General features: G+C 44.0%; 2 long non-coding RNA genes across 2 annotated transcripts in view; one reads left to right on the forward strand and one right to left on the reverse strand.

The window, feature by feature from the left end:
• LOC308468150 overlaps positions 1 to 20,094 on the reverse strand; it is a 56,003-nt gene that overhangs the window by 18,440 nt on the left and 17,469 nt on the right. The window lies entirely within an intron of this gene.
• LOC308468145 lies at positions 6,462 to 10,811 on the forward strand. The gene is made up of 3 exons (XR_013981489.1): positions 6,462 to 6,552; positions 7,983 to 8,352; positions 9,112 to 10,811. It is a non-coding gene; the product is annotated as an uncharacterized lncRNA (long non-coding RNA).

The following is a 20,094-nucleotide window of genomic DNA, read 5'->3' on the forward strand; positions in this document are numbered from 1 at the left end:
TGGGTAATGGCAGAAGATATCAATGACGAGGTATTGATAGAAACGTTCCATCAAAGGTTCCCAAGGAAACCTCAGCCTGTGGAGAGGTTCCGGAGGGAATACTTTGGGACCACCGATGAGGAGGAGGAGTTGGAAGGATTCTCGGACTCGGAAGGGGAAGGGGAGATGGACTCTGAGGAGGAGGAGTACTTCGAGACCAGGAACCGCAACAGGTGGAGAGAAGTGTTCGAGACATCGGAAGATGAAGGAAGTTCATTCCGGGGTTTTGCCTCCTCACCGCCCGTAGAGGAGGGGGCGAGAGGGGATGAAGGGGGCCCTGGAGGGGAGGTGGATGTCAGGGAACTGCCATCGGAAGGAAGGGAAGTGAAAGGGCTCACACAGGTTGGGAGAGACTCAGCAGCTGAAGAGGGAACCAGTAGGGGGAGAGGAGCTGAGCTGAGGGAAAGGGAGCTGGAGGGATGGCTCAGAGACACTTCCAGCGAAAACAGTGGGGAGGTTTCAGGACCTCCTGTAGGGACACCCACTCCTCGCCGGAAACTGTCACGCAGAGAGTCCAGAAGACGTGTTTCCGTTAAGGAGCTTTTATGTTGGAAGCGATTCCGAAAGCAACCACTGTCGGAATCTGCTAGTGACTAGAGGAGCCATGTCTGAGGGGCTCCGTCACAGACAGAGGTTTGTGGACTTGAACAAACTCTGAGGGGATACCAATTTACGCACAAGCAGCTCATCATCCCATCACAGAAGCTTTTGGGCTCCATGTTGTCTTATATTTGTTTGTTTAACTTCTATCCAAGTTTCATGTGTCTTGCATTGGGTTTCCAAGCATCCTATGCAGGAAGATACACAGGAACCTGCCATATACCAGTGCAGACTGTTGGCCCACCTAGTATAGCACTGTTTACACTGACTGGCTCTGGTTCTCCCAGATTTCAGGCAGGATCTTTCCCAGCCTTAGCTGGAGATGCTGGGTAGTGAATCCAAGATCGTCTGCATGCAAAAGCATGTGCTCCACCACTACCTTATGGCTCTTCATCACACTTCACAGTATACAATTTTTTAAAGCATCTGTCCTAATTCTTCTGCATTTCATAATCTAATAGGAACGGAACTCTTATGAACTACTGTAGAATCAGATGTGCATGTTCTTTTGCACTGCCCCTTGTATCAGACAACTCAATTCAATCTGTTGGTTGTTAGCAGGGAGTGGCAGTGAAATGAATGCAATGTGGCCTTCCCAATGTTTACCCCGGATGGGGATAAGATGGAGAAGATAGCAGCCAGGTTTCTGCAGCATGCAATGAGGATTTGTGAATGTCACACAACAGTATTTTAAGTATTAGATGCAGATTTTGCTGAGTGATTTTATTGTACTAAATCTTTCTGAATTTTGTCTATACAGTGGTATCTCGGGATGTGAACGGGATCCGTTCCAGAGCCCTGTTCACATCCTGAATGGAACGTAAGACACGACGGCGCATCTGCGCGTGTGCGGGTTGTGTTTTGCTGCTTCTGCGCATGCATGTGATGTCATTTTGAGCGTCTGTGCATACGCAAGCGGTGAAACCTGGAAGTAACACGCTCCGTTACTTCCGGGTTGCCGCAGAGTGCAACCAGAAAGCGCTCAACCTAAAGCACATTCAACCCGAAGTATGACTGTATACCAATAAAGATTTGAGACTAAAATTGAGCAACCTTCTGCATGTTCCACCAGTGAGCTGTAGCTTCTCCCTTAGGATTAGGTATCAAAGCAAATTGATATTGAGATTTCATAGAATCGTAGAATGGTAGAGTTGGAAGGGACACTGAGGGTCATCTGGTCCAATGCTCTGCAATGCAGGAATCTCAACTAAAGCATCCATGACAGGTGTCCATCCAACCTCTGCTTAAAAACCTCCAAGAGAGGAGAGTCCACCACCTCCCAAGGGAGTCTGTTCCATGGTTGAACAGCTCTTGCTGTCAGAAAGTATTTCCCGCTGATTAGTTGGAATCTCCTTTCTTATAAGTTGATTCCATTGGTTTGGGTCCTCGTCTCTGGAGCAGGAGAAAACAACCTTACTCCATCTTCCATTTGTAGGATACCTTGGGAGGAATTCAAGGTAGCGCTAAGTTAAAATTGATTTGTGGCATATGAGTTGCCCTAGTGGAATGGCTCTTGTACAATAGGAGGCACAGGAAGCCAGTGTGGTTCTTGTATCTGGTTGTGCAACAGATTGCTGCAATCTCTGTCCTTCTAATGCACAACTGTTTCACAATAAACTTCTGCTAGTGCAACTGTTGCACAGGATTTCACATTGCACCTCCTTATACTAGCACAACACCTACAGTCAATGAATGTTGAATCTGGGCCCTTTAGTTTAAATCTTGACACCCAGCACTTTGTTAAGAAAAAAAGTGATGGTTCTCACCCGTGTTTTTTTTCTAAAAAATGTTTAGGGGTACTCTCATTTTCCTACTCATATTGAAATACTGCCCCTCAATGAGGCCAAACTTAGATTCACAAATTTTTAGGGGTATGTGTGCCCCTGCGAACCCCAGAAACAAAGCAGTGGTTCTCACCATGAAGTTGTTACAGTAACTGCCACACTGTTAACATGCAGGGGGGGGGGAGGTGTTGGTACTGTGTACCCTTAGGTACCTTCAGAATAACAGCACTGCTGGCACCTAATTAAAAATGCTGATAAAATTTATTAGTACATCTACAGTCTTACTTTTGATTAGGGCCAAGATTTCTTGCACTTCCTTGCATTTGGAGAAAAAACTCCCATTGATACCAGGACAGCTTTCCTTCTATTGCAACAGGAGACATGGAATGGCAGAATTCAGTTTGGGATCACAATGAGGTCAATTGAATCTCGCCTCCCTCCCTTCCATAGTCCCAGCCCAGCTCTTCCCCACCTCCCATGAAAACGTCTTTTAAAAAACCTAAAAACCCCGACCCATCTCCTTCTGCCCTACTGAAAATAACATCACATCTAGTTTGACCCTGACATGCCTATGGTTTGTTCTACTTTCACAAAAATGATCTCTTTGCCTTACTAGAGCAAAGGGAAAGGTAAATCTTTGGAGGGGATCAAACACTGGAAAACAAAAAGGAGATATAATATAGAGACATCAGTGGGAAAAGTGGTAGTTTGCCCCACCAAAGGCAAAAAAATAAAATAAAAATGAAATGAAACATTGCGCGACCCCATCAACACAGAAACCATGCCTCCAAGCGGAAGCTAGAAATAGATCAAAACCTTTGACAAATGATCAAAGCGATCACAGAATGAGAAAGTCATTCATTTAACTGGCGAATTCCTAAACTGGCAATCTTTCGCTATTTGTAGCAGATGAAAATCTTGGTAAAAGCTTGTAGCAGCCCAAATTGTAGATGGTTTTTTTTCAGCCTCAACACACAAAAAGGGGGATGAAGAAAAGACTATTTCTCTTTGTTGTCTCCACGCTTTATTGCTTTTGACATATCATTGAGCTTTTCCACAACTTGCTCATCTAATAACATTGTCATTGTGGAGACCTGACAGAATAGAGGGGTAGTAAAGCACACACATACACAGACAAAAACACACATACCAAAATATGGTAATGCTGAAATACCAGTAAATAAAACTGGGTCATCTTGAAAGGCACCACATACAAATATCTGAGCTGTGCAAGATTTCAGGGGTTCCAGGTGGTTACCCAGGGTTCACATTTCCTTTTGGCAATGAGGCTCAGTGGAGACTGTGGTATCTTTCTGATATATGGTTTATTTACAGATATATACAACCTGAGCCTGTGATAGGTAAGGTACCCCTGCCTGTACGGGCCAGTCTTGTCAGACTCTAGGGTTGTGCGCTCATCTCATTCTAGAGGCCGGGAGCCAGCGCCGTTCGCAGACACTTCCGGGTCATGTGGCCAGTGTGACTTCGCTGCTCTGGCGAGCCTGCACCAGCGCAGCACACAGAACGCCATTTACCGTATTTTTTGCACCATAGGACGCACCGGACAATAGGACGCACTTTGTTTTAGAGGGGGGAGAACAAGAAAAAAAAATTCTCCCCCTCTCTGCCCAGCGCTCCTTCAGCGAAGCGGCAGGAGGCACTGCACAGAGAGGGGGAGAACATTCCCCCTCTTGTTTTCCCGCTCTAAAACAAGGTGCCGTTTAAGGTGCGTTCAGGCGGCTACCTTGGAAGCCTGGAGAGCGAGAGGGGTCGGTGTGCACTGACCCCTCTCGCTCTCCAGGCTTCAGGTTCCTTTCAACCTGCTCTTTGGGGCTGGCGGGGGGAAGCCCACCACCAGCCCCAAAGAGCAGGTCAGGGAGCAGCGGAAAGGTGCAGCGGAGAGGCTCCTGCCATAGCCGCGCGTCACCTCTCCAGCCGGGAGAGGGTCGCGGGGCTATGGCTTCTTTAGCCCCACGAGCGCTCTCCCGGCTGGGGAAGTGATGCGCGGCTATAAAGGCTCCTGCCATAGCTGCGCGTCACCTCTCCAGCCGGGAGAGGGTCACGGGGCGCTGCTTTAGCTCCGCGCGCGCTCTCCCGGCTGGAGACGTGACACGCGGCTATAGAGGCTCCTGCCATAGCCGCGCGTCACCTCTCCAGCTGGGAGAGGGTCGCGGGGTGCTTCTTTAGCCCCGTGCGCGCTCTCCCGGCTGGAGAGGTGACGTGCGGCTGTAGAGGCTCCTGCCATAGCCGCGTGTCACCTCTCCAGCCGGGAGAGGGTCGCGGGGCTGTGGCATCTTCGCTCCATAGGACGCACACACATTTCCCCTTCATTTTTGAAGGGGAAAAAGTGCGTCCTATAGAGCGAAAAATACGGTACCTTCCCGCTATAAAGCGGTACCTATTTATCTACTTGCGCTTTTTTTAAGGGTGCTTTCGAACTGCTAGGTGGGCAGGAGCTGGGACCGAGAGACGGGAGCTCACCCTGCCGCGGGGATTCGAACTGCCGACCATACGATTGGCAAGTCCTAGGCACTGTGGTTTTACCCACAGCGCCACCCGCGTCCTGAGCCTGTGATGGAGCGGTTCAAATCATCAGCACCCCAAAAGGGTCTTGTTTCTTCCATAGCAACAGCCTTGGATTGAAGCAGAGATCCGGCATGGTTCTCTCTCTCTGCTTGCTGCTTTGCTTCTTGGTCACATCACTGCTCCAAAATTCTACTTCAAACTGGCTTTGTCTGTTGAGGGAGGGGGTTCCACCCATTCGCCATCTCACACTGAGCCCCTTGATCCTTTGTTCTCTTAATGACTCAACACCCAGGTGATCTCCGCACCAGGAAGCTAGCTTGACTTGATTAGATTTCAACACTTGCTGAATACAAGTATTAGAGGGGTATGGCACCCACAAATGCATAATAATAATAATACCCAAGAAGCATCTGTTGGACCTTTGGACATTTGCACTGATGTAGCAGGGCTCTTCTTATGTTTTAAGCTTAACGCCAAACACTACTCCAAACACTACTTTTGGAGCTAGATGAAGCCCTTTGTCCATGCATTATGCACATGTAGCACATAGGTGTGTATTGTGGGGTGAATAACTTCAGGCTTAGGGACAAAGTGTGACCCCCCTAGGCCTCTCTCACTGAGGATTGAGGTGATGTTCAGGCAAAATTTGCCCAACCCTCAACAACGGATTCTGCACAGGAGTGTGCTGGGCATTGCAAGGATTTCCCCATTTACATGTAGGGCTGAGCCAAGAATTTGTGGCATGAGAAAAGGAGATTTGTGGACCCTCTCCAAAAATAATAGGTTCTGTGAAATCACACACACACACACACACACACACACACACCAAAAATGCCCTGCCTTCTCCTTGAATGAGAGAATATTTTAATTCTTCATAGTCTCCTGTTCCCCTCCCAGAGCTATAGTTTCCAGAATGGCTTCACTCACAATCAAACCTTTTCACAGGGAACACTGATTCTTGTAGCTCTGGGAGGGTAATGGGAGGGGGACTTCTCCTAACAATTATCAGCACCCTTAACAAACTACAGCTCTCAGAATTCGTTGGGGGAAGCCATGTCTATTCAGAGTGACACCATAGTGCTTTAAATCTATGGTGTAAATGTGGCCTTAATCATATTCTGTTCATTTTTTATAATAAATATTAATTTCAGTATGCCTACTCTTGAGTAGAATTAGCATCGGCTACAGCCATGGAAAACTGTAATAATGATTTTTTTAAAAGCAAGAAAAGAAAAAGAAGTGGCTCTTTGAAAATAAAAGAATGACTGAAAAACTAGGAGACGTTAAATATAGGAGAATCTATGGTGGAGCCTCTAAAAATACCCGGAGAACAAAAAATTCTTTGGGTCATTTAAAATGTTTCAACTTTCCCTCCTGCCTGCATAGCTCACAAGGCAGCCACATCCCCCAAAGCCAAATATATGTGGGACTGATAGCCAGAAAGGGAGGCGGGAAAATTGCCATCCTTTTATTAGACATGGGGAAAGGAAAGGGGTGTGTGTGGAGAGGGAGGGAAGAGAGATCACGCTTGTCAGATCAGAAAGAACCTGAATGGAGAAAGAAGTCCGGGAGAATCCTGTTTGAAGTGCTTAGATGCTTTATAGTAAGTGTTTGGTTTCTTTCTTCTTTAATGCTAAAAATGATGCAGGTTGAATAGCTGAAGGTAGAACAGGACAGTGACCAAGTAAAGAGGTTTAAGGGCATAAAAAAACCCCAAACCACTTTCTGGGGATCTTAAAGGGATACACACCAGAATAGTAAACAGCTAAAACAGGCATAGGCAAACTTGGCCCTCCAGATGTTTTGGGACTACAACTCCCATTATCCCTGACCACTGGTTCTGTTAGTTAGGGATGATGGGAGTTGTAGTCCCAAAACATCTGGAGGGCCAAGTTTGCCTATGTCTGATCTAAAATAACTTTCTAACAAGACTTATTATAGACACTGTCAGGAAAACTAGGTGAGGAGGTGATCAAAGAGAGTAGCTTTGGCTTTTTGAAGCTCATCTTCTTTGATTACCGTCTTTAATTTGGGAAATAGTTTTGTTTTCCTGTCATTTTGCAATGAAACCTCAGAGAACTTGGGTGTGAAAGGGTATCGATCAAGATCTCTATTCTTCCTTTGATTACTTTTAAGGACATAAGGATATGCCATAGATGTAGATCAGCTCCATATACCAGTTTATCATGGCTTCCCCCAAAGAATCATGGGCTGGAGGAGGAAACTGATGAATAACTGTCAAATACCTTTACCCCATGCACAGCTACAGTTCCAACTATCTTCTGATAATGGGGACCATAGATTATATAAAGGTAAAGGTACCCCTGCCCATACGGGCCAGTCTTGTCAGACTCTAGGGTTGTGCGCTCATCTCACTCTAGAGGCCGGGAGCCGGTGCCGTCCGCAGACACTTCCGGGTCATGTGGCCAGTGTGACATCGCTGCTCTGGCAAGCCAGCACCAGCGCAGCACACGGAAACGCTGTTTACCTTCCCGCTATAAAGCGGTACCTATTTATCTACTTGCACTTTAAGGGTGCTTTCGAACTGCTAGGTGGGCAGGAGCTGGGACCGAAAGACGGGAGCTCACCCTGCCGCGGGGATTCAAACCACCGACCATACGATCGGCAAGTCCTAGGCACTGTGGTTTTACCCACAGCGCCACCCGCGTCCCTATACCATAGATTATAGAAGTCCTTTTTGTTCCTTCCATTGCCAGGACCTTGAATTAACTAATCCTCCACTCCTTCCTTTCTCTTTGCAGAAATACACATACAGCATTTTAATAAATTGCTTTTAGCTCCAACAGAAAATTCCAATTTCTGACTCACATTCCCCACCTCCTTCCTTTTGTACTTATAATCTATAGGGCTCAAGGGATGGGTGAGAAATTAGTTTGCATTTAAAGGTGAATCTCCCTAACTCACACAGTACTAAACAACCTGAGAACTGAAACACAGCCACATAAGATGTATATTAGGATAAATTTACACTGAAATGTTGATAACTTTTCATGAAGATTTCTTCCCCTGCAGCACAAATCGCTGCAGAAATGTGGAGAACTGAATTTAAGACTGGGGGGGAAATGAAAAATCGAAAAAACCAGAGTTACTCCCAAGCTACCTACCTGCTGCTTCAGGTAAGAGCAGGCAACCTCCCATCTGTCTGGTCTAGTAAACCACCCAGTAACAGTGTCTCAGCCTTATCTGGACTGAGCTTCTGTTTTTTTGCTCTCATCCAGTCCATTACCAAGGCAGGACAACCACTGCCTCACCTGCAAATGTAAAGAAGTAGAGCTGCGTGCCATCAGCATATTGCTGAAATCATACTCCAAACCTCCAGATAACCCCACTCAAGATTTCATGCAGAAGATAATCAGCATAGGGGATAAAATTGAACCTCGAGGTAATAAATGTTGGAAATGTAAAGAAACTGAAGGTACATTCTTTCACCTTTGGTGGACGTGCCCAAGGATTAAGGCTTTCTGGGAGATGATCTATAATGAATTGAAAAAGGTATTTAAATATACCTTCCTGAAGAAACCAAAGGCCTTTCTCCTGGGCATGGTCGGCCAATTGGTGTCAAAGAAGGATAGGACTTTCTTTATGTATGCCACAACAGCAGCAAGAATACTTATTGCAAAGTATTGGAAGACACAAGATTTACCCACCCTGGAAGAGTGGCAGATGAAGGTGATGGACTATATGGAATTGGCGGAAATGACTGGCAGAATCCGAGACCAGGGAGAAGAGTCGGTGGAGGAAGATTGGAAAAAGTTTAAAGACTATCTACAGAAATATTGCAAAATTAATGAATGTTAGAATGATGTTGGATAGAAATTAAGTGGTTTTTAGCTGTAATGTTATAAGGGAATATGAAAAATGGATTATTAATAGGTTAAAATTCAATGTCACAATATTTTAAGATTAAAGATTAGGATAAACAAAGAGGGGAAGGATTTGCTGAACTAACAAACTGAATTGGAATACAAAAAAGGGAGGCACGAGGAGGTCCGGGAAACAAGCCAATGAAAGATAAGTAATGGAAAGATTGAGTTGTTTTTAACTACTTTTATTTTGTATTTTGTATTTTTTCTTTTTTCATTTTGTAATATTTTGAAAATTTTAATAAATATCTTAAAAAAAAAAAAAATTGAACCTTGAGGAACACCACACTGAAGGCTCCATGGGGCCGAAGAACAGTTCCCAAGCATCACCCTCTGGAAACGTCCATCCAAGTAGGACTAGAGTGTAAAGTGGTGTCACCCACCCCTAAATTGGACAGTTGCTCCAGAAGAATATCATCGATGATGGTATAGGAAGCTGCTGAGAGGTCAAGGAGAATTAATAGGGACACATTTTCCAAGACTTTCTCCCGACAGAGGTACAGGGCAACCAAAGAAGTTTCTGTGCTGAAACTGGGCTGAAACCCTGTTTTAAATGGATCTAGAAAATCAGTTTCCTCATGAGCTCCTGGGTCTGGTGCTAATTAAATAACCAACAGTTGTAAGGAAGTAATGCTACTCATTATGCATGGAAGTGGTGTGTGTGCTCGTGCACACACACGTGCATGCATGCATGCATAACAACCCACACTGCAATCTCCAGGAGAATTCTAAATCAATACCACCCAGAGGAATGGAGCGTGTTCACACACTTCATCTTTGCTTGGCAGCAGTCTCTTGATCACCTTTTTGATCTGCTCACCCCACCAGCAATTTCCTTGATGCCTTTATTGATTTTTTAGCAGATTTCAAATCTCTTTGGCATACACAACCTCTAGAAAGTAAAGCCTAACATATTGCTCCCCTCTATATCGTTTCCACTTGCACTCCATATGTGTCTTATATATTGATACTAGTGCTGAGTTGAATGGTGTCCAGGTTCGATTTTTCCTTTTAAAGTAGAAATTTGTGTGTGGGGAGGTAATCTTGCTTTTCTTTATGGGTGTTTATAGCCACTATTTTCCTTCTCTGCTGTTTCTTAAGTACCCCTTTCCCCCTTCATTCATCCTCAAGTATCCCAGCCAATCAAGGAGAATCTCATAGATGTGGTAGTTTTTCTGGGACTTCCCTCCAAGGTGCATGGGATGCAATTCTTCTGCACTGGGGTAGCTGCTTCTACAGCATCCTGGGGGTTTTATGAAGAACAGACAAAGGAATTGACTGCTAGTGTTCAGGTGTAGATAAGAACTATGTGCGCCCATCTCAGGGACATTCTGGTACCAGTAATCTTTTTGGGAGCAGGCTTGGCTCATTGGGCACAATATTATGCACTGTGGTGGCATCAACTTAGACTTCATCTTAGGCCCACATGTCTTGGGTCTCTAGATGGTCCAAACTGCGTCCCCTGATTGAAAAGCAGATGTGGCATTGTGAGCCCCATAAAATGCTGGTCATCTATCTGAAATAAAATGACCTGTGTTCCCACAAAGGTGTGGCCATCACAGGTACTTCAGGAGCCTGACCAATGGCCAGTCACATGTACACATTGTTTGGTCATTGTGGATGCAGTCCTGTCAAAGGAGGGGATCTTGGGAGCCCCACAAAGTGGACGTGGCTTGATGGCAAGTCAACAAAGTGGTGGTATGCTTTGCCTTGTGATCCATCACCCCCTGTTCAAGCCTGAGCACATGGAGTACACCTCTTGAATAGCGGCAATGATACTTAGCTAGAAGATATTTGTTCAGGCCTCCTAGATTGGCTGCATAGATAGGTGGGGTTGGTGTCAGACTGTAGCACCATCCTTCCTTTATCATGGAAATGACATTTGGCAGGATGAATGTAGTAAATAAGGCCCCCATAAGGGACCCGAGGAGAGGATTTGCAATGGCATGCCCTAAGCTTGAGTTGGAGTCTCTCACTCTTGTCATGCTGTGAGATCCTGCATGCTTGGCTTGCACCATGGCAGGGTTCAATTCCCATGGAGGGAGTTTTGATGCTTTCCAACCACAATGGAGTGCCATTCCACCAATGAGCAGCTAATCTACTACTGCCATGCCAATCTCCCTACTGCTATGCCAACCCTTCCTGCATGCTGCAGTCAAGAAAGATTTAGCTCAGTTTTCACTCAGCTCCTGGTGTCCTGCTCCAGTTATTGTCCCCACTCTCACAGGCTACAGAATGCACCTGCCAGGGCAATACAAAAGTGTGTTATAGTAGGGGAAATAATATTCAATAACATGTATATTAGGCAAGCTTGCCTACAAAATTGTGTACATAAGGAGCTATTTGCAGTAAAATGCTGATTGATTTTAATAAGGACTTCGAGTAATTAAAAAAAAAGGTAGACATGTGGAAAACTGAACTTATGGTTGGAAAAATGAGAAACTGAGAGAACCCAAAACTGACACATTTACCCATTTGTAGGTCATAATAAAGTCATTTCAGTTCAATCCTTGCCATTGTGTTTTAATTAAATCTGGTGAATGCATGGCAAGCAAATATCCAGGAAAAAGCAATGATATACCCCTGAATTTGATTTTAAGCATTGAAGCTGTCTCCTTAGCTTGAGAAGCAGCCATCGGCAGTGCAACACAATGCATCACACATTTGACACTCCTTGAAGAGTGTGCTTCTAAGAATGACAGCAGAGGGACATGAATTATCGGGAACTCTGAATCTTTGGGGACTGACAACATCTGTAGGAGTCAAGCTCCAGCTCCTCAACTTGGAAGGAAAGCAATTAATTAATTCAAAAGGGGGGGGGTGGAATCTGACAATGTTGATGCTTATAGATTATGGTCCCACTGGTTTTTAAATGGATGACACATCAGAAGCCTTCTGCCAAAATAAGCAAAAATATGCATAGGAGATAAAGTGAGGTCAGCTACTCAGCTAGTGTGGTTTGATGTTCTCTGAATGTAAGACTTTCTTATAACTAATGCAACAAAGCAATTTATTAGAGGCAGTTATTGCTTCTAGTAGCTCAGATGCCTTGCAAAAATGCAGTGAGCATAGATCGTAAATTGCAGGTGTGCATATTTAATCTAAATATTAGGAAGGATTTCCTAACAGCAAGTGATATTGGGCAATGGAACAGCCTGCCTCAGGAGCTGGTGGTTGGTTCTTCTTCGCTGCTTTCCACATTTAGTAGAAAACATTAATATTACTGAAAGCACCCTCCTGCTTTTGCACCTTATTACCCTTTGTCTTTTCATAAGATTTTCTACCAGGGCAAGAAATCAGGCTTTGGATGACTATCTCTGCAATGAGAACTGCATGTACTTCCAATGATGGGCTAACTCAAGCCAAGTTGTTGTTGTTTAGTCGTTTAGTCGTGTCCGACTCTTCGTGACCCCATGGACCAGAGCACGCCAGGCACTCCTGTCTTCCACTGCCTCCCGCAGTTTGGTCAGACTCATGTTTGTAGCTTCGAGAACACTGCCCAACCATCTCATTCTCTGTCGTCCCCTTCTCCTTGTGCCCTCCATCTTTCCCAACATCAGGGTCTTTTCCAGGGAGTCTTCTCTTCTCATGAGGTGGCCAAAGTATTGGAGCCTCAGCTTCACGATCTGTCCTTCCAGTGAGCACTCAGGGCTGATTTCCTTAAGAATGGATACATTTGATCTTCTTGCAGTCCATGGGACTCTCAAGAGTCTCCTCCAGCACCATAATTCAAAAGCATCAATTCTTCGGCGATCAGCCTTCTTGATGGTCCAGCTCTCACTTCCATACATCACTACTGGGAAAACCATGGCTTTAACTATACGGACCTTTGTTGGCAAGGTGATGTCTCTGCTTTTTAAGACACTGTCTAGGTTTGCCATCGCCTTTCTCCCAAAGAGCAGGCGTATTTTAATTTTGTGACTGCTGTCACCATCTGCAGTGATCATGGAGCCCAAGAAAGTAAAATCTCTCACTGCCTCCATTTCTTCCCCTTCTATTTGCCAGGAGGTGATGGGCCCAGTGGCCATGATCTTCGTTTTTTTTTTTATGTAAAGCCAAGTAGTGACCATCAAATACAATACTAGTTCTTTGTAGACATCTGGTTGACCACTGTGAGAGCAGGATGGTATGCAATCCCCACCCCACAGCATACACAGCTTTTGTCCTCCCCCCCCTTTTTCCTTTTGGTTCGAGATCTGCATACAAAATTCACAGAAGCATGAATTTTAAAGGTTAGCTGTGATTCAGTTTGTGTATTGGTTCAGGAAGCACCAATTAAGTAGGTTTGCATTACAATGCAAATGGGGGGTGGGGAATCCCCTATTTTTATCTCAGTCTACTGCTGGCAAATCCATTCTGGATTTTCTGAAATCTACTACTGGAGTTTGCTGAAACAAAATAAATTCATTCCACGCAACACTTTCTATAATTTTGGGCACAGCCTTGGAAGCTGCCTAAGATTGTACAGAGAGCTTTTCTGTTTCAGAGATTCATGGTCCACACGTACTTAAGTAACTTAACCAATATTTCAGCCAAATTCATTAAAGCATATATGGTAAATGGGTCAACATAAATGAACAACTTAATGAAGCTGTTGAATAAGAAGGAGAAACTGGCACCACATATTATATTAAGTACCAATTAAACAATTTAAGTCAGGAGTTCCGAGGCTTACCCTGGATAAAATATACCTTTTTTTGCAACAGCTCCAACCCAAACTAAAATATTGCCATTTTATAACAAATTGGTTGAAAGTCAGATTTCTTGCCTAAGTAATTCAGAAAATGTAAAGTGGAAGAAGCAGTACTTAGAAGTGTGGGGGGGGGGAGGTTCTGATATTCATATACAGTGGTACTTTGGTTCCCAAATGGCTTAGTTGTCGAACAAATTGGCTCCTGAACGCCACAAACCCAGAAGTAAGTGTTCTGGTTTGTGAATGTTTTTCGGAAGCCAAACGTCCGACGCGGCTTTCACTTGACTACAGGAAGCTCCTGCAGCCAACTGGAAGCCGTACATTGATCAAACGGACTCCTGGAAGGGATTAAGTTCGAGAACCAAGGTACCACTGTATTGTCAAAAGAGCCACAGATGCCAAACCAAAATGGCTGCTGCTTCCACAGGAGGCAGTGATGGTGTCACCAACTTGTAGGGCACCCGCTTTTAAGTCAGAGAGACAGATTGGGAATGCAGCTGGTCTACTGTTGCCCAGCAATATCCCTGGTTTGGTTGGCTAAGGTTTTCTCTGGGGTATTGTTGGAGGACCCCAGGCAATACTCCTAGGTGACTTCAATATCCATGTGGAAGCTACTGCCAGCTAGAGACTTAATGCCCTCTATGACAACCATGGGTCTCTCTCAAATGGTCATTGGTCCAACACATAAGGCAAGCCATCCACTTGAGGTCCTATTCATCCAAGTGATATGAGGGATGGAATCAAGATAGGATAATCATAGAATTTTAGAACTGGAAGGGACCCCAGGGCCATCTTGTCCAACCCCTGAAATGCAGGAATCTCAGCATATTGTCCCTCATCCAATTTGAATCCATACCAGAACATGCTTAGCTTTGCAAATGTGCTGGTGGTTTTATTGCTGCACCACTAGGTGCACTTCCACCTGCTGATAGACTTCAAACACCATCAGTGAAGCCCCCATGGCCAGTGGATAGGAACTATGGGAGTTGTTCTTCAACAGCATCTGGAGGCACCGGGTTGGACTACTTTAGCATCACTCATCTGTACTATTCTCTGTTCCCAGCATTTAGTTCACCTTCTTTCCACAGCCACTACTTCTTGCCTTTAAATTAGGGTTGCCATATTTCAATCAGTGAAAATCTGCCCAGAAAAGCTGTTGAGTGCTTTTGCTTGTTTCTTTGTTTGGTTTTTTTGTGTTGGGTTTTTTTTTGGGGGGGGTCAAAGTTTTTTAGCTATTTTTAAGTAAATTCGCCAAAAACAACACTGCTAATGTGGATTGCCATGTCTGGATTTTCACGGACCCCCCCCCCCCCAATTTCCACCTAGACACTGCTTCCAACTGCAGTATTCTGGCTATGTCTGGGAAATTCTGGACTTATGACAACCCTATCTAAACATCATTCATTTGTTGATGCCACAGCCCCCTGACTCTTCCAAACCTGGTTCCCTCTACTACCTTGTTTTTCTATGACACCCAGAACAACACCGTTGTGGCAGAAAGGCTGAGATAATAGGATGTAGGTGAGTTGCTGGCAGTGTTTGGATGTTCATTTCTCAGCTTAATAAACAAAGATATGACTAAGCCTTGGGTATGTCTCTGCATCCACTTCCATTCTTCCTTACTGGTGTGTAAGTCTCCTATGAATGATGATTTTACCCAAACTGGGAAATAATAGTTGCCAATTTCAGAACAAGCCACAACCTTAAACTGCAGCTTTGAGATGGTTTAAGGTCCTGTATTGTTCCCAAGCTAGTAACTATAGTTTGCTAGATGAGATGAAACAGGAAAATGCGGTTAATTGGAAACTTTTGTGCTGTATTCAGACACACTGTTAAAGGAGAATAGAAAGGACTGCATGTACTGGCATGAGACTCATCATATTTCAGACTTTTATGATGAGATATGGTTGTTCAAAATGGGGCATTGCCACGCTTAATATATTATTGTTGTTGTTATTGTTATTATTAATTATAATTATTTTCTTTTTACACAAATTGTAACCATCACAGAAATACCAACAAGCAGAAAGAAGCCACAACAGCTTCCTCTGATGATGAGAAAAATGCTACTAAACCTTACATTTTCACTCTTTTATTAGAATAATATAATAATAGTTGGAAGGGACCCCAAGGGTCATCAACTCCAAACCCCTGCAATCCATGCCTCCTTCTTAATATTCATACTCCTGGAATTTAAAAAAATAATAAAATGCAGCTCCATCCTCTTGAGCTACGGTTAGCCCTTGTACTATATACAATATTGTTGTACTATTACTGCACAACAATAATGAAGTCATCATTAAGCTTATTGTTTGGATGATGGATACTGAAAGCTGCTCCTGGGCTTCCATGGAGAAGAATATACTTGTTATTGTCTATACATTGTCATCATTTGTGTTTCAAGAATTCAATTTGCTTTTCCTTTCAGATTCCTGGAGCGGGGGTGGGGGGGGAGCACTTGTAAGTTATTCCATTAAATGTTAATAACATCAACTAGAGGTGTTGTGAAATTGCTTTTTCTTTTCTGCTTCTGCTGGTCCTGGAGACCAATTTATCTCCATGATATCTTGCAATCGAAGGAAGGAAGGAAGGAAGGAAGGAAGGAAGGAAGGAAGGCAGACCCCTAGCAAAGTTTCACGGCAACCAGCATCCTCTTAAGGCATACTCTTCAGGTGTCAACTTCAGGCTACATGTCACCAGTGAGGACAAAGTAGGGTTCCTCTAGATGATACAATGGGTATGTACCCTTTCCTGATGTTTTGTCAGTATATAATCTAACAACAGCTTTTCTTCAACCGGAACTCACCAGAACTCAGTTGCAGCACCTCTCAAGTGGGAGCTATTGCCATTCTAAGAGAACAAGGGAGGAGTTCATGGTGAGTTCTAGGACCTTTTTTCCAAAATAAATAGCACTGAATCCAACCATCAACATGGTGCTTGCAATTATGGCTATTTTGCTTGTAAAATGGTAATCACTTCTGTATGAAACCTGCCCTCTATTCCCCCCCCCCCCCCAGGTTTTCTTCCCTTACAAAAGTGGCTCCTGGTTTATTTTATTTTTATCCTGCATCTTTCTTGGAGTGCTTTAGAATATATTTAGAATATCTTTATACTTTTGGCAGCTGTAGGGTTAAGCTTCCCTCTCTGGTACAATGTGGCTGAGGGTGGTGCTTACACTTTCCTTCCATTCAGCCATTTTTCTAGGGCTTTGTGTTCTCCTCAGATGACCACACTTCCTGATCCAAGGTGAGGAAGCACAAAGGAAAAAGCTATCACACAGTCTCTTCCCCTGGGCTTTAGTTGAAGCCCAAAGAAGCTGATGATTCTGGTTATCAAGTGCAGGGAAGGCCATAGCTCAGTGGTAGAGCACCTGCTTTGCAAGGACAATGTTCCAGTTTCATTCATGGCACCTCCAGGCAGGGCTCAGCGAAACTCCTGCCTGCATGCAAAAGCTGGGTAGCTGCTGCTAGTCATTGTAGATAATACTAAGATAGATGGATCAATGCTGCTTCCTCTGTACCTATATGCACCTGAGATCAGAGAAGTCTTTACTTTTAGTTTCTTTGGGGTGGAAATCAATCCACACTAACTTCTTTGAAAGAAAAATAGAATTTCCTCAACAAAACAGCAACCAACAGCTGCCAGAAACACAACTGACAATTTCACTAGCTGCTTACAGATATGTCCTGCCCAAACTATCATAGGATTTTCAGGAAGTGTGGGCTCCTGGGAATGTTGACGAATGCAGACCACCGGAGAGATGATTTGCAGAAGGAAGGAAGACCCTAAACCATTTTGAAATTATGCTATGCACATGGATAAAAAACACCCCACACTTGACCCATGAGAATTCCACCTACAATTTCTCTCACCTTTCATAAGTCTCAAGCAAATTTATTTCCTTCTTAATTGAGGGAGAATGGCAACACACACCATTTTCAGCACAGCACTAATTATAATACTTAGCAGACCTTTCAGACAGACATCACAAGGATGTGAGTGGGTGGAGACTAGAAGAAGCTTTTAAAATGATTTATTGAAATCAGGGCTTTCGATGTTCAGTTAATAGTCACAGGACAAACCTTTGACTGAATAAAGCTTTGCCAAAGTAAATCAATTTGAGTTACTGTCCTCCTTCATCTATGCCTGAATCTAGAAACATGTTGCATTCATTGTTTGAACATATTCTTTCATAATTCAACAGTTTGCTTCCTCCCCTTGCTTAGCTATGGATATGTGTCATTTTTTTTTAATTTTTTTTTAAAGCAATTGCCTTGGCAGGATGAAATCTGGGAATGTTTAGTCAGGATGTTGATTGCTCTTTTTGGAAACATCTGGCCCAATTAAAGTCAGGCTGTGGATGCCATCTCATCTGAGTGGCACAGGGAGGTTAATTTGAATGTGCCCCAAAGGCAAAAATCTGTTTGGTGCCTTTGGCGGTGGGGAGAGTCTAATCAATAAGATACATATTTTTGTGATGGATGCACACTTTTTACAAATAGATAGAAACAGCTTGCCTCTTTTTGTTTCCAAATAGGCCTCTGGAGTTTGAGCATACTTTCAATAGGCCATGGCTGTGGAATTTCCAAATCCTGAAAATTGAACAATATCTTAGGAATCAGAGGTGCACCAAAGCAAGGCCTATTGCATCTAATCAGGCACCCAAGTCAGCATGTATAGGATTTCACCATACATTTTTGTCCTCGTGATTTTTAATTGCATGATAATATTTCATTATTATTGTTAGCCACCCAGAGAACTGGGCAGGGCTCTTCTTGTTTTCTTCTTTTATGAATTGGAACTAGTGGTGCTGCTCAGGGGAAGCTCATGGAGGTGAGCCCCAAGTTTTTTACAGTACCCAGATCCCATGCCCCTTTCTCTTCCTTTTGTAACTGAAAAAAATGATTTTATTATTTATACTTCAAAGTCCACCATCTTCACTCACTGGATACATTTATTGCGCATCTAATTATCCATATGCAAATTCTATGCAAATTTGACCATGTCCTTAAAGTCCTTTAAGTAGTACCAAGTACCTAACACAGGGCTGCCACCCGTCGGGGCAGAAATCAGTAAGATGTCCAGGGAAATCTGGTGAGACTTCGTCAAAAAAAAAAAAAAAAAAGGTCAACAACTCTGGGCAAAACTTTAAAAAGCTCCACACTTTTTGAAATATGGCAACCCTAACCTAACAACACTGGTTGGAATTCAGCTGAAAGGACAAATGGCATACCTAAGTGCAGTCTGGAGTGGAGCTATGCACCGGATGCTGGTTCTTCTTTTTACTAGCGCGGGTTGTGCACAGGTGAATGGGACATTGCATTAGCTCCTCCTTACATGCAGGAACATGACTGGGATGCCAAGTGTGGATGCAGACAACTGCACACATTTTTTGTTTTGAAAGACAACCTGACATTGGGGACACAGGTAAAAGCAAGGCCCGCTGCAGTCTGCAGGAACATAGGAGTACAGTGGTACCTCGGTTTAAGAACAGCCCTGTTTACGAACTATTCAGTTTATGAACTCTGCAAAACCGGTAGTAGTATCCTGGTTTGCGAACTTTACCTCAGTCTAAGAACAGAAGCCAAACAGTGGAAGGGCACTGGCAGCGGGAGGCCTCATTAGGGAAAGTGAGCCTTGGTTTAAGAACGGTTTTGGTTTAAGAACAGACTTCTGGAACAAATTAAGTTCGTAAACCGAGGTACCACTGTAGTCTCATAGTGATATAGGTTTGGGTCCCTTCCAAACCTGTTATCCTTTGTTAAAGCAATGGTATCTTAAAGAGTTAGCTAAAAAGAGATGTGTGGCTATAGTGGCAACTGAACATTCTTCCAGAAAGCGATAGGCATTTCTCCACCCACCTCATTTGGGGGGAGACCATGTCATCCTAGGAAGGAAAACAATAGGCCAATGGAGTTAGTTTTTATGTGTGGATTTTGGCTGATGCTGGAAGCTGGAGACACAGATGCTTGTAGTGCTCTGTGATGAACCCAAAACTCTGTTTTGGGGATCCTCTGGGAATTTAATGGGGAGGCAAGATCTGTTGCAGGGTTAATGCTGTGAGCCCATCCAACTTGTGCTCAGATGTTTATACACACACACACACACACACACACACACACAAAATAAATTCATATGCCCTAAAGACACCACAGTCTCAACTGACCTTCATTCTATGGAAACTGAAATCTGAGTAAGTGCTAGAACCCCTGGACTCCCTTATGCTCAGAGATTGGGGTGTGTGCAACAATAGGAAGCTGCCTTATACTGAGTCAGATGATTGGTCCATGTGACTCAGTGCTGTCTATAGTGGCCCAGCAGCAGCTGTCCAGGGTTTCAGACAGGAATCTCTCCCAGTTCTACTTGAAGATGCCAGGAATTCAGCCTTGAATCTTCTGCATGCAAGGCAGGTGCTCTGCCACTTTGCTTTGGCCCTTCCTGTACTTGGAAATGCCCTGCCCATGAGTGACACATGCAAAGGACATGAATTACAGACCAAATGTATGCTCTTTATCTTGAAAGGCCTCTCTCTGCCCATCTATATTAAAGTTGGTCATTTGTTTGTGTG

This window comes from Podarcis pityusensis, assembly GCF_964106645.2.
Source record: "Podarcis pityusensis genome assembly, chromosome: Z".
Classification (NCBI taxonomy): domain Eukaryota; kingdom Metazoa; phylum Chordata; class Lepidosauria; order Squamata; family Lacertidae; genus Podarcis; species Podarcis pityusensis.